We start from the raw sequence: 14175 nt of genomic DNA, 5'->3' as shown, positions 1-14175 counted from the left end.
GCAAATTAAATTGCTCTTGCAGCTGCTGCAATCTCCTACATGCTGTTGCCGAATGCCGGAAATGTCCAGATATTTTACGGGCCACAGACAGCATCTCCTGCACGTTCCTGTCATTTTTTAAAAAGCTCTGCACCAAGAAAGTCTATTGTGTGAGCAAAACAGGGAATGTGATGGAATTCACCCAGTTGTAATGCTCTCACAATATTGGTGGCGTTATCATATCCTGAGGAGAGTCCAAGCAGGATAAGCCATGTTGCCATGACATCCCTTAGTTTTTGTAACAAATTGTCAGCTGTATGCCTCTTAGTGAAGCCGGTGATACACAGAGTAACCTGCCTCTGACAAATGTGAGGTACTTGGGTACATGCTGCTGCTGTTCCTGCTGGTGAAGGCGAATCACCAACCCAGTGGGCTGTCACAGTCATATAATCTTTAGTTTGCCCACTTCTGCTTGTCCACATATCTGTGGTTAAGTGTACATTGGGTAGAATGGCATTTTGTAGCCCAATAATAACATTTTTACGAACCTTCGGGTAGAGGTGAGGAATAGCTTTTTTACTGAAATGGTGTCGTGATGGAATTTGGTAGCGAGGACACAAGACTTCAAGTAACTGTCTAAAATCAGCTGCATTGATAGTGGATATTGGACGCACATCTAATACGAGCATAGTCACCATGGCGTTTATGATCTGCATTGCGACTGGGTGACAGCTTTCATATTTGCTTCCTCTTGCAAAGGATTATTTAACAGTCAATTGTTGTAAACTACTAGTAGTCTTCTTCTTGGTCTGCTTCTGGGATGAAGATTCACCCCCAGCAGCAGGAGCAGCAGCAGCTGTGGGAACTAGTGCTCAAGAATTCTTCTAAGGAATCCAGGAGAGTGGAGTAGTCATCTAGCCTTAGCAACTTGGATGCAGGACTAACTCCGATCACTACTGAGGTGATTGATGAGGACGGTGTTGTGGGTGTAGATTGCAGGTGTTGGGATCTAGCTGAGAGAAGGGACCTAGCTGATGAAGGACTCCTTGTTGTTATTTTTTTAGCATAAGTCTGATTTTACCAACAGCTTGCCATGAACTCGCTTTAAATTGTGTAACATGGATGAGGTTCCTATATGGTTAAAGTCCCTACCTCTACTGAGTGTGGTGTAGCGCCTGCGGGGAACAGGACAGACACAACACAAAAGAACTTACTTTGTAAACGATGGTCACCTCCAGTCCGCTTCCGATATCCCAGCTGCGATTCGATCCCAGCAGATCAGCAGCCGCAACCCTTGTCACCTCTATCCACGTCCCTCTAAGAAAGAGACAGAGATTACGGCCGTGCCTACCAGGCAAGGGCTGTCCGAGAACACGGCAATGAACAAGGATACTCTCAGTTCAAGCTCATTTACCGCCTCCTTACTTTGCTCTCGCCAAGGCACGGGGGACTACAGGCACTTGAGACCAGGAACGGTCCCACCTCAAGTACCTCGCACACCTCCCGGTGAGGGCCTAACCGAAAGGGGGAATCAAGCGTGATACTCACCGGGACACTCCCACTTCCGATCCGATTCTCCTGCACCTCCCCGACACCTGCGGATGACAAGGAACACACAGCCTCCCTCTGCGCTAACGGTGAGACTAAAGGTGTGCACCCACAAACGCTAAACTGACTACAACAGCGACTCGACCCTAACAACGTTCTAATGGTCGGCAACGCAACTAAGTCAAACAACTATGACTAACTAGGTGTGGTGCACTAACAGAACTACTCACTAAGCACTACGGGGAACACCAGCCGGTGTTCACGGACTATACCGGAGGGCGGTTCCTAACCCCCTCACCCAGGTCTAACCAAGGAGACTGTCTCCTTACTATGGGGTCACCCACCGACCCTAAGGACCGGCTGCACCAGGCCCGACTGAGGCTCGCTGGAATAGCACACTAACCCGCGGGCTGACTGCCGCACGGAACAGCCGATCAAACTGAACCGCCCGACTGCCTGTACTCGGGTATCGAACACGTGTCCTTACACCCGACACCACAGAATAACCTGCACGGAACTCGGGCTTGGGGACCCTCAACCAGAACCACGGGCCGCCCCTGGAACTACCTCAAGGTGTGCTGTACTGCCACCGACTCACTCAGTCACCCCCTCTAGGAACCAGCATGACCCCAGGGACCTAAGGGACGGGAAAACTATGTATTGTCACACCACTAGGGCCTTATGCCCTACACACCATGGGCCTCTGCCCAGCTGCCTACAGAGCCTTGTGCTCTGTGTATGGGCCTCAGCCCCCTCTCTAACTCAGGGCTCTGAGCCCACTACCTAGGGCCTTTTGCCCTGCTACCTAGGGGCACTAGCCCCTGCCTACTTAGGCCTTGTGGCCTCCCTAACTCTGCCTAGCTACTAGGGCCTTGTACCCTTTAAAGACTATGGGCTATCAGCCCCCTGCCCAGGCCCTGTGGCCTCTCCTATGGCCTCTGGGCCACTACCTCACTAAGGGCCTTGTGCCCTTATACACCTGGGGACTATAGCCCCCCTATCTAACTAACAGGGCCTTGTGCCCATTTATCACAATTGGGCTACTTGCCCAGTACCTAATAGGGGACTAGTGCCCAACGCCCTGGGCCTTGTGCCACTAATACATGTCCCACGGGCCTTAAGCCCGACCGCGGGCACGGGCCTAGTGTCCGACTTAACGCTGGGGCTACTTACCTGCTCTGCGCAGGAATCTCAGCTTGCCACGCCGTCTTCCTTCTTCTTTCTTCGGGTCTTCCAGACCCTCCAGCCGGCGGCGCCTCTTCTCCTGTTTGGCGCTGGCTCCTCTGCTGCTCTGGAGGCGGGGATACTCTCAGCCCTGATAAGGGCTCCCCGCCGGCGATCACTGCTCCGGCGGCTTGATTTGAGTCTTTCTCCGCCACTCCGCTCCTTATATAGTCGCCGGCGCCAATCTTTCAAACGGCCGGGCGCGAGCCGCGATTGGCTCGCGTATCCGACCGCTGATTGGCCAGCGGGGAAAGATGAGCCCTGATTGGCTCATCCTTCCTCCGCGGACAGGACCTGCAAGAAAGAAGACATACTTACCGCCGCTGGAGCGCTGGACGGGTAAGTCACTTCTTTCTTCGTTTTTCACCCTCTTGCTGGGCACAGAAACCGGAGACATCTCCTGTCCCTCCAGGGACACGGCAGCAGCGGGCATCTTCGCCCGCTTCTCGGGCACCAGCTCCAGGGGCATCTCTACAGTGGCTTTACAAACGCTACAAATGGCTAGACAACTGTTGTCAGGATTTGGGTAGAAATAATTCCCCACATAAGAGGTGGATTTTTTGGTCTTATGCCCAGGCATCACAATGGCCTTCTTCTTATCACGTGCAAGAACTGCTTCCACTGGTGCAGGACTTACACAAACAACATCATCCTCATCAATATCCTCTTTAGCGCCCTCGCCAGCTACACAAATATCCCCCTCATCCTGTTGCAATTCCAAAGTGGCATCCTCAATTTGTGTATCACCAGCTACACTTGGGCTGTTCAGGCACACATCTGCAGAAATGCTGAAAGGGGCCTTCTTTATGGATACACTATCAGACAGGTCAGGATTACACACAGCATTCATGGATGGACTCTCTTCAGGGATTTGTGTCATTTCTGAATCTGAACATACATTTTCCTCTAATGCCTTACTGTTTTTTTCCAGCTCGGCTTTTACATGTCAAAAGTATTTGGACACCACTTTTGGAGACCGAATGACAAGGTCTTGCTTGGTCATGACTGACCTTACAAGAAGATGCCTCGGTGACAGTTGCAGAACTAGCACTCATAGAGAAAGGCGCATGCCTCATTCTTTCCTTGCCACTCTATGTGTACAATGGCATATTGGCAATTTCTTGACCAAAATGAAAGGTGTTTTTTTACTTTTTTGTTTCCCTGACTTAAAAACACTATGCACTTTAACATAGGCTTTAGCAGATGACGTAGAGGGATTACTATCATCATGACTGGTGCCATCAGCTGCTTGGTGCTCCTGGTTTTCTTTGTACTGCTGTGAATCCATTTTGGTAACACAGTACAATGTGACTGCAGATTAAGAACAACACTGCCAGCCCTATTATTTGTATTTCAGCAATGACAATAAGCAATGGAGCTCTCCTCTTTGTGTTTTACCTATTTAACATAGTACAATGTGACTGCAGATTTAGAAGACCAAGCCTGCCACACCTATTAATTCTATTTCAGCAATGACAATTAGTAATGGAGCAATGGAGCTCTCCTCTTTGTGTTTTATTTATTTAACATAGTACAATGTGACTGCAGATTTAGAAGACCAAGCCTGACACACCTATTAATTCTATTTCAGCAATGACAATTAGCAATAGAGCAATGGAGATTTCCTGAATGTCACTGGAGACTTTGAAGAACACTTCTACCCCTCCTCTTTCTTTTCTACCTATGATGCTGCCCAACTGCACTAGAGACTGCCAAGAACTGTGCTACCTCTTCTGTGTCCCTCTGTGAAAATTTGATCGCCATGGAGGGCAGTACGTATAGAATCCAAAACTCACGAGATCGGACATCTGACGACGTAACAATGATATGTTTTACCTAGTTTTCAATTCCTGAGGGCGCAGCGAAAGTACTCAAATCTGCTAAGTTCGGGTGTATTCGGTTCTCGGGGAACCGAGCCTGAGCATCTCTATTATATATATATATATATATATATATATATATATATATATATATATATATATATATATATATATATATACACGATACAAAAAGAGAAGCGCCAAACATAGTGTGATAACATCAAAAAAAAAATAGTCATATCCAGACATTCCAGAGTTAAGAAAATATAATGATTCGTATATCAGAGGTCAATTTCCTCAAAATTTCAACACCTGATTTCAATAAGTTCCACCTCCTCAATAATAGGTGGCATTTAGACTCCAAATAATAAATAAAATAAGTATAGTGCATGCATAGTAGAAAACAACCAATTCAGAGGATAGTACAATGATTAGCCTCTCAAGGGTATAATTCCCCAGGATTACAATAGCTGCTTAAACATAATTTACACAGCAAGACTCAATAAGAATAGAGTCAATAGTAAGCGCATAGAAGACAGGCTTATTAAAGGATGAAATCCATTTTAATTACAGCCTAAATCCATAAAAGACAATAAAATGCCCGTACATCGGGTACATTTAAACAAGCTTATCTGTGTAGAAAACGCTTGCAGGGGTCCTCTCAGAATAACTCTCTGGAGCTGGCAACAGGAACCTCCTCGCCTCTGCTTCCACCAAAGTACAGGACCTCCTTCAGAACCTCCTTGACGTGTTTCGTCTCAAACGAGACTTTATCAAAAGGGTATATGTTCATAAGTGGACAGTTCATCCTTTTATAGTCCACATTAGCGCTCGTATACAATCTGTGTCCGTCTCACCAGAAGTCACATGACATCAAGTATGGGCAAGCATTCCATAGTCGTACTTCCGCCCACAACGACTATCCGCATCACTTCCTGTTTACGGAAGACGACATTACCTCCGCTATAAGCTCCGTGACAGATGTCAAATGACAAGCCCAGCAGGAATATACTGTAGTACAAAACACTAATACATACACACTACACTAACGATAATTCACTAGACAAACAGTCAGCAGTAAAATTGTATATCTCCGCCCAAAAGTAAAGGAGTCAATTAGCTGGGCGGTACACATACCAATAAAGAACCCTTCAAAATACAGTAAAAAATAAAAAATAATAACCCAATCAAGGCCAATAAGCCACAGGCTACTAAATATGTAATAAAGCCCAATACGAGCTAGGGACAATTAGCAGAGATATACAATATATCCTACTTCCCCAATAACAAACCCCCCAATAGTCACCCAAGGTTAGTATCTTAACAGTACATACATTAATCGAATAATACCGTAATTAATAACAATGAGCAACCCAATCAGATAAATAGAATATAGGGTCTAACAGCAAAAACTAGACAATTAAAGTTCACATATTTACGCCAAACATCCTAGGATGTATATACATAACCTCACATGAGGTAAAAAAGTGCAGAACATAGAAAAGGGGAGACAAAAAAAGACAAAAAGAGGTAGATTAATACATTTAGTGCAAGGTGCTTAGAAACTGCATGTGTATCCAGTTTACTCTTAATTGCCCTCACATGCTCTTGTATCCGAATTTTTAGCATCCTCTTGGTTTTACCAATATATTTCAGCTTACATGGGCATTCTATTATATAAATCACCAAAGTGGTCAGGCAATTAATTTTCCCTTTTATCTTATACTCCTTAGTGTTAGTGGAGTCAAAGAAAACTCTATTACAAGGGTCAACCCATTTACAGACATTGCATCTTGTGCATTTCCCAAAGCCATTACTAAAATTAGACAGAAAAGTCTCCCCTCTCCCTAATTCCACCTTATTCATTAGTAAACTAGGCGCCAGCATTGTTTTCAAATTTCTCGTCCTTCTAAATACAATATCCGGTTTATCAGCGAGTTCTGCCCCTAGAATCGGATCCATTTTAATAACATTCCAATGCTTATTCATAATATGTCTAATCCTTTTCTCATCTATATTAAATTCAGTTATAAATGGGACCATATCTCTCCTATCTAAATCCTTGGGCTTGTATGTTAAGATCTCTTCTCTATTTTTCCCCCCAACTTTCTCAGAAGCAACATCCAGTAGATTCTCAGGGTACCCACGTTCCCTGAATCTTCTCTAGATATATTTTCGATTGCAATTTACAAGTTTCTTCCTTAGAGAAGTTTCTCTTTATTCTAGTTAGTTGGGAGACCGGTATATTGTCTTTCCATTTTTTCAGGTGGCAGCTCTCATAATGGACATAACTATTGCTATCCACTTCCTTAATATGTGTACTTGTCTCAATCACTCCATCATTAATCTCCAAATCAAGATCCAAGAAATCTATACATTTAGTATTTGTCTTAAATGTAAAATTTTAATTGAGATCACTATCATTCATATATTTAATGAAGGCATCAAGGCTCTCATTTGGACCCTCCCATATTAAAATAATATCATCAATATAGCGCTTATAAAAAATTAAATTGGCCCTGAAAGGATTATTAGAATGTATCACCTCAGACTCCCATTTCCCCATAAACAAATTAGCGAAGCTGGGAGCAAAAATTGTGCCCATCGCCGTACCGCATAGTTGGATATATAACTCATCCAAAAATTTAAAATAATTATGCTCAAGAATAAATCTCTCAAGATGACATATAAAGACTCGATGAGTAGTTGTAATATCATTATCCAATTTAAAAAAATGCTCAACTGCCTCAACTCCCTGTTCATGGCCAATGGAGGTGTAGAGGGCCTGTACGTCTACAGTAGCCCATCTATGGGTATCCTTCCATTCTAATTGAGTTAGTAACTGTAACAAGGAAGTGGTATCTTTTAAGTATGCTGGTAACATCATCACATATTTTTTAAAAAATATTTCTACATATTGAGAGGCTTGGGCAGTCAAAGAGCCTATCCCCGCAATTATAGGCCTCTCGGGTGGATTTGTAAGGGACTTATGAATTTTTGGGAGAAAATAGAAAATAGGAATGATCGGAAATTCCTGAAATAAAAATGAAAATTCATCCTTATTAATAACATTATCCCGTAGGGCCTTAATCAACAAACTACGTAATTTATCAACAAAAGGTTCGGTAGGATCTTTCTCTAGCTTTTTATAGGATTTTTTATCCCCCAAGATCTTATTTGCTTCAGCTACATAATCAGTTCTATTTAAGACCACTATACCCCCCCTTTATCAGCTTGCTTGATTATAATCTCATCATTCATCATCAAACTCTTAAGGGCTTTATTTTCTACATCAGATAGATTCCTTTTGTATTTCCTAGATCTATTTATACCAATCAGATCACTTTTAACCAACTGGTAAAATATCTCAATATTTTCTCCCTTGGACTCAAGTGGATTATATTTAGAAGGTTTTTTTAGGCCTGATCTTGATTCAGATTGTATATACTCTTTTTGGGAATTGTAATTTTCAAGTTCTTTTTTCTTAAAATGTCGTTTAAGAGTAAGTCTTCTCACAAACTTATTTAGATCTAGAAATAGTTGGAACTCATTAACTTGATTTGTAGGGGCAAAGGAGAAGCCTTTCTTTAAAAGTTTCATTTCATCAGATGTTAGTTCATACTTGGAGAGATTAAAAATGCCTTTCTCATCTACTAATGGTACATCATTTACAAATTGCGTCTTTTTCTTTCTCTTTGTTCCAGCTTGTTTCCCTCTCCTTCTGCATACCTCCTTTTTAGGGGGGAAGCTGTCCTTATATTTTCCCTTAATGCAAACCTGTTGAATATCGTATCCTCTTTCGGAGTGGGGGTTGGGGATAAAAAATCCTCATCCACACTCCAAAATTTATCTCTCTGCAGTGGGGTAAATCTATTAGTAAGTCTGAGATGCGGAGGTTTATAGGAATGTGGCTTCTGGAACCTCCCATCCCTCCTTTTAGGATTCACTACATTCTACCCCTCATTGAATTGCTGATTAGTCCTATTAAATCTCCTATTCCCCCATGGTAATTTTGGATTTTGTCTTGGTGTAATATATTTATTCCAATCATAGACCATATCCAGATCATAATCTCTTTTGTCCCTTGAAAATTTACTCTCTTTTCTTTCAACAACTTCTACTTCCATTCTATCTAGTTTTCTCTGAAGTACACTTTCATTAACTTTAAAATCATCCTTACTCTTTAATTCCTCTGCCATTTGTTCCCTTTCTTTTAGCCCTTTATTGATACCTTCAAGGATTTTTTGTTTCTCAGAGATAATCAGCCTCATTAAATTAAAGGAGCAGTCACTCAATATTTTTTCCCATTCTATCAAGAATTCTGAATTCTCTGTTCCAAATGTAGGGTTTTTCTTTATTCTTAGACCCCTAGGAATCCTCTTGACCCTAATATACTCCTCCAGACCTGCCATATCCCATCAAGTTCTCATTTCCTTGGATAGCAGTTTTTCTGTATCCCAGAAAAATTGATCTATTGAATCTGGTACATTAGTGTCCATATTAGAATTCTGATTCTCCTTAAATATTCTTTGACAAAACTCTACTCGCTTAGTGTCAAGATTAGATCTGAACATATTGATGAATGAAAAACACCAGCTGCCAAGTCTTAAAGTGCAATAGTGGAATTATATAAAAAAAAGTGAAAAGACAAACAGGCGCTTAGTGAACAATCAGAAATATCACGTGACAGCGTGATTAATAATTAATATATCACATACAGTAGGCAGCTCCGCTATAACATCAGATTGCAGATGTAATACCTAAATAGAAATGACACAAAAAGAGAAGCGCCAAACATAGTGTGATAACATCAAAAAAACATTAGTCATATCCAGACATTCCAGAGTTAAGAGAATATAATGATTCGTATATCAGAGGTTAATTTCCTCAAAATTTCAACACCTGATTTCAATAAGTTCCACCTCCTCAATAATAGGTGGCATTTAGACTCCAAATAATAAATAAAATAAGTATAGTACATGCATAGTAGAAAACAACCAATTTAGAGGATAGTACAATGATTAGCCTCTCAAGGGTATAATTCCCCAGGATTACAATAGCTGCTTAAACATAATTTACACAGCAAGACTCAATAAGAATAGAGTCAATAGTAAGCGCATAGAAGACAGGCTTATTAAAGGATAAAATCCATTTTAATTACAGCCTAAATCCATAAAAGACAATAAAATGCCCGTACATCGGGTACATTAAAACAAGCTTATCTGTGTAGAAAACGCTTGCAGGGGTCCTCTCAGAATAACTCTCTGGAGCTGGCAACAGGAACCTCCTCGCCTCTGCTTCCACCAAAGTACAGGACCTCCTTCAGAACCTCCTTGACGTGTTTCGTCTCAAACGAGACTTTATCAAAAGGGTATATGTTCATAAGTGGACAGTTCATCCTTTTATAGTCCACATTAGCGCTCGTATACAATCTGTGTCCGTCTCACCAGAAGTCACATGACATCAAGTATGGGCAAGCGTTCCATAGTCGTACTTCCGCCCACAACGACTATCCGCATCACTTCCTGTTTACAGAAGACGACATTACCTCCGCTATAAGCTCCGTGACAGATGTCAAATGACAAGCCCAGCAGGAATATACTGTAGTACAAAACACTAATACATACACACTACACTAACGATAAATCACTAGACAAACAGTCAGCAGTAAAATTGTATATCTCCGCCCAAAAGTAAAGGAGTCAATTAGCTGGGCGGTACACATACCAATAAAGAACCCTTCAAAATAGAGTAAAAAATAAAAAATAATAACCCAATCAAGGCCAATAAGCCACAGGCTACTAAATATGTAATAAAGCCCAATACGAGCTAGGGACAATTAGCAGAGATATACAATATATCCTACTTCCCCACTAACAAACCCCCCAATAGTCACCCAAGGTAAGTATCTTAACAGTACATACATTAATCGAATAATACCGTAATTAATAACAATGAGCAACCCAATTAGATAAATAGAATATAGGGTCTAACAGCAAAAACTAGACAATTAAAGTTCACATATTTACGCCAAACATCCTAGGATGTATATACATAACCTCACATGAGGTAAAAAAGTGCAGAACATAGAAAAGGGGAGACAAAAAAAGACAAAAAGAGGTAGATGTCACGGGCACTAGGAGTCTTTACCCAGGGATCACCAGATGATGGACTTACCAGAGCAGTATAGGTGATAATATGGTACTCTGGTAGTGGGGTGATCACGGAACAGGAGACAGCAGATGGTAGAGAATGCTCGTGGAAAGTCTATGACTAGCAGCACTGGTAATATGTAATAATAGTACACGAGAAACTGAATGGACAAGGGAAACGTGAGGGTAGTCAGTGGTCTGCGGATAGCAAGTTGTACCACTGCTATAGTGAGGAGGAATGTCCAGAAGTAACGAGGAGGTGATGAGAGTCAGCGGTCTGCGTTAGCAAGTTGTACCGCTGTCTAGGTAAAGGAATGGAATCCGGGTGGAGGTATCCGGGAAGTCAGTGGTCAGCGTTAGCAAGTTGTACCACTGCTATGTGAAAGGATACGGAAACAGGTGACTCAGGAAACAGGGAACAGTGGTCTGCCTCTAGCAAGTTGTACCACTGAATATATATGTGAGGAGGAGCACGGGGAGAGAAATGCAATGCAGAGTATACACGGGCACACTGAACTTGATCCCACGATGATATGCACAATATAGTAATGACTGAACAGCACTGCACAATAATACAAAGTCACAAGAACTATCCAGGCAAAAGGTAACACAGTCAAATGATGGCAATAGTCTCAGCGGATAGTAAACTCCAGAGGAGAACAACTCAGTCCAGCAAGATATGCAATACACCAGCACAGTGAATGAGAAGTATGCATACCGTGGTTCAGGAGAGCAGGCTGTCAGACAGAAGTGCAGAGATACCTGGACGGCGGGAGGCCGGCAGGATACGAAGTCCCAGGAGGGTAGAAGCGGTAATCTAGTAGGTGCAGCGCACAGGTAGGTGAACCAGCAGGGATAGAAACAAATACTCAGGAAGCAGTAGTATATAGAACTGGACACCTGGAGAACACTGAAGAGTAGAGATGATCTAGACGAGATGAAAGCAGCGGGGCGTTAATCCAATGCAGACAGGCGAGTTGACACAAGCGGAGACACTGTAGAAGCACGGAGAGCGGATCAGCTGGCTGCAGACGCGAGGAGTACTGGAGGGTAGCGATGAGCAGGGAACTGCAGATACACGGAGGCAGCGGATAGGAATCAGCTTGGAGCAGTCACGATGAAACACGGGAGAGTTGAGGTGAGCAGGATACTGTAGATACACGGAGGCAGCGGATAGGAATCAGCTGGTGCAGTCACGATGAAACACGGGAGAGTTGAGGTGAGCAGGATACTGTAGATACACGGAGGCAGCGGATAGGAATCAGCTGGTGCAGTCACGATGAAACACGGGAGAGCTGAAGTGAGCAGGATACTGTAGATACACGGAGGCAGCGGATAGGAATCAGCTGGTGCAGTCACGATGAAACACGGAAGAGCTGAAGTGAGCAGGATACTGTAGATACACGGAGGCAGCGGATAGGAATCAGCTGGTGCAGTCACGATGAAACACAGGAGAGTTGAAGTGGACTGGAAACCACAAACGAACAACAGGAATCAGCAGGAGCTGAACACACGAGGAAACACAGGAACACCTTAAGAGGCTCATGGGGAATGAGACTCCAAGACCAGGCAACGAGGCACCGACCCCAGGCGCTTCAAATAGGGAGCGCCGCCCGATCAGCCAACCAACCAAAAGGAACATGAACTGAAGGTTGAAAAGGGCTGCACATGCGCAGACCCCCAGGATGGCGGACGGCCACGGCTCCTAAACGCACGAGAAGTAGCACTCACAGTCCGGTGAGCGACAGTACCCCCCCTTTTAAAGGTGGGCACAGAACACCTGGAACCGGGTTTGTCCGGAAACTTGGAATAAAACTTCTTAAGAAGAGCTGGAACGTTGAGATCTTCAGCTTTGATCCAAGAACGCTCCTCAGGACCAAAGCCCTTCCAATGAACGAGGAAACAAAGAACTCCTCGCGAAATTTTTGCATCCAATATACGAGTAATCTCAAAGTCCTCCTCCTGATGAATTTGAACTGGCCGAGGTGCTGAAGGAGGGACCGAGAAACGGTTGATGATGAGAGGTTTGAGCAAGGACACATGGAAGGCGTTGGAAATACGAAGATTCTTAGGAAGTAGAAGTTTAAAACAAACTGGATTGATCACTTGAATGATCCTATACGGACCAATAAAACGAGGAGCGAATTTCATAGATGGAACCTTCAAACGGATATTTTTGGTAGATAACCAGACACGATCTCCAATTTTCAGTGGTGGAATAGCCCGCCTCTTCTTATCTGCAAAAGACTTATATTTGGCAGATGTCTTCTTTAAACAGGTTTTGACCTGAGACCAAATATTTTTGAAGGTTTGACAAACAGTCTCTACAGCAGGAACTTGGGTGGGAGGGAGGGCAGGAAATTCCGGAAAAGACGGATGGTGACCGTAAACCACAAAGAATGGAGTTTTAGAAGATGACTCATGGTACATGTTGTTATGAGCGAATTCAGCCCAAGGAAGCAATTCTACCCAGTTGTCTTGATTGGCTGATGAGAACATCCTTATAAATGTCTCAAGATCTTGATTGACCCTCTCAGTTTGTCCGTTTGATTGAGGATGGTAGGAAGACGAGAGTGCTAATCGTATGCCAAAAGTCTTGCAAAGGGCCCGCCAAAATCTGGAAACGAATTGTACGCCTCTATCTGACACAATCTCAGACGGACATCCATGAATACGAAAGATTTCTTTGACGAAATGTTCAGCCAGGGTAGAAGAGGAAGGTAAACCAGACAAGGGGACGAAATGCGCCATCTTCGAAAATCTATCCACCACTACCCAAATAGTATTGCAGTTTTTACTAGGAGGAAGATCAGTAACAAAGTCCATACTAATATGGGTCCATGGCTTGGACGGAATGGGTAGTGGTTGAAGCAATCCCGCTGGAGTTCTGCGGGGGGTCTTGAACTAGGAACACAATTCACAAGCGGCCACAAATTCTTTAACATCTCTCCTCATAGAAGGCCACCAGTAACTTCGAGAGAGAATCTCAAAGGTCTTGCGTTCACCAGAATGTCCAGAAAAACGAGAAGAGTGGAACCACGAAAGGATTTTTCTCCAAAAATTAGGAGGCACGAGGGTTTTCCCAAATGGTAGCACCTTAGTGGAAGAAGCAGCCAGCGAAACACATTTGGGGTCTAGAATAGAGTGGTTGGAAACCTCTTCAACGTCAGAGGACGTCACAAAGGCTCGAGATAGAGTGTCGGCTTTTTTGTTCTTTGCAGCTGGTTTGAAGGTTATGATTAACTCAAAACGAGAGAAGAAAAGAGACCATCTTGCTTGACGAGGATTCAAACATTGAGCAGACTGTAGATATGACAAGTTCTTATGATCCGTGAAAATTGTCACAGGATGACGATCTCCCTCCAACAAGTATCTCCACTCCTCCAATGCTACTTTAATAGCCAGCAACTCCTTGTCCCCGATGGTGTAATTCTTCTCCGCAGGCAGAAGAT

General features: G+C 43.2%; 1 protein-coding gene and 1 long non-coding RNA gene across 2 annotated transcripts in view; one reads left to right on the top strand and one right to left on the bottom strand.

The window, feature by feature from the left end:
* Positions 1–14175, top strand: part of LOC142108185 (G-protein coupled receptor 54-like) — an 85480-nt gene that overhangs the window by 63100 nt on the left and 8205 nt on the right. The gene's annotated exons all lie outside the window — the stretch shown is intronic.
* LOC142108190 (uncharacterized) overlaps positions 9728–14175 on the bottom strand; it is a 75518-nt gene continuing 71070 nt past the window's right edge. Inside the window, exon 3 of the long non-coding RNA XR_012680115.1 lies at positions 9728–10630. This is a non-coding gene — a long non-coding RNA (uncharacterized LOC142108190). The remainder of the gene's footprint in view (positions 10631–14175) is intronic.

The sequence above is a fragment of the Mixophyes fleayi genome, chromosome 1, assembly GCF_038048845.1.
Source record: "Mixophyes fleayi isolate aMixFle1 chromosome 1, aMixFle1.hap1, whole genome shotgun sequence".
Taxonomy (NCBI): Eukaryota; Metazoa; Chordata; class Amphibia; order Anura; family Limnodynastidae; genus Mixophyes; species Mixophyes fleayi.
The sequence above is the reverse complement of the archived record's forward strand: the minus strand, read 5'-3'. Positions and strand labels throughout refer to the sequence as shown.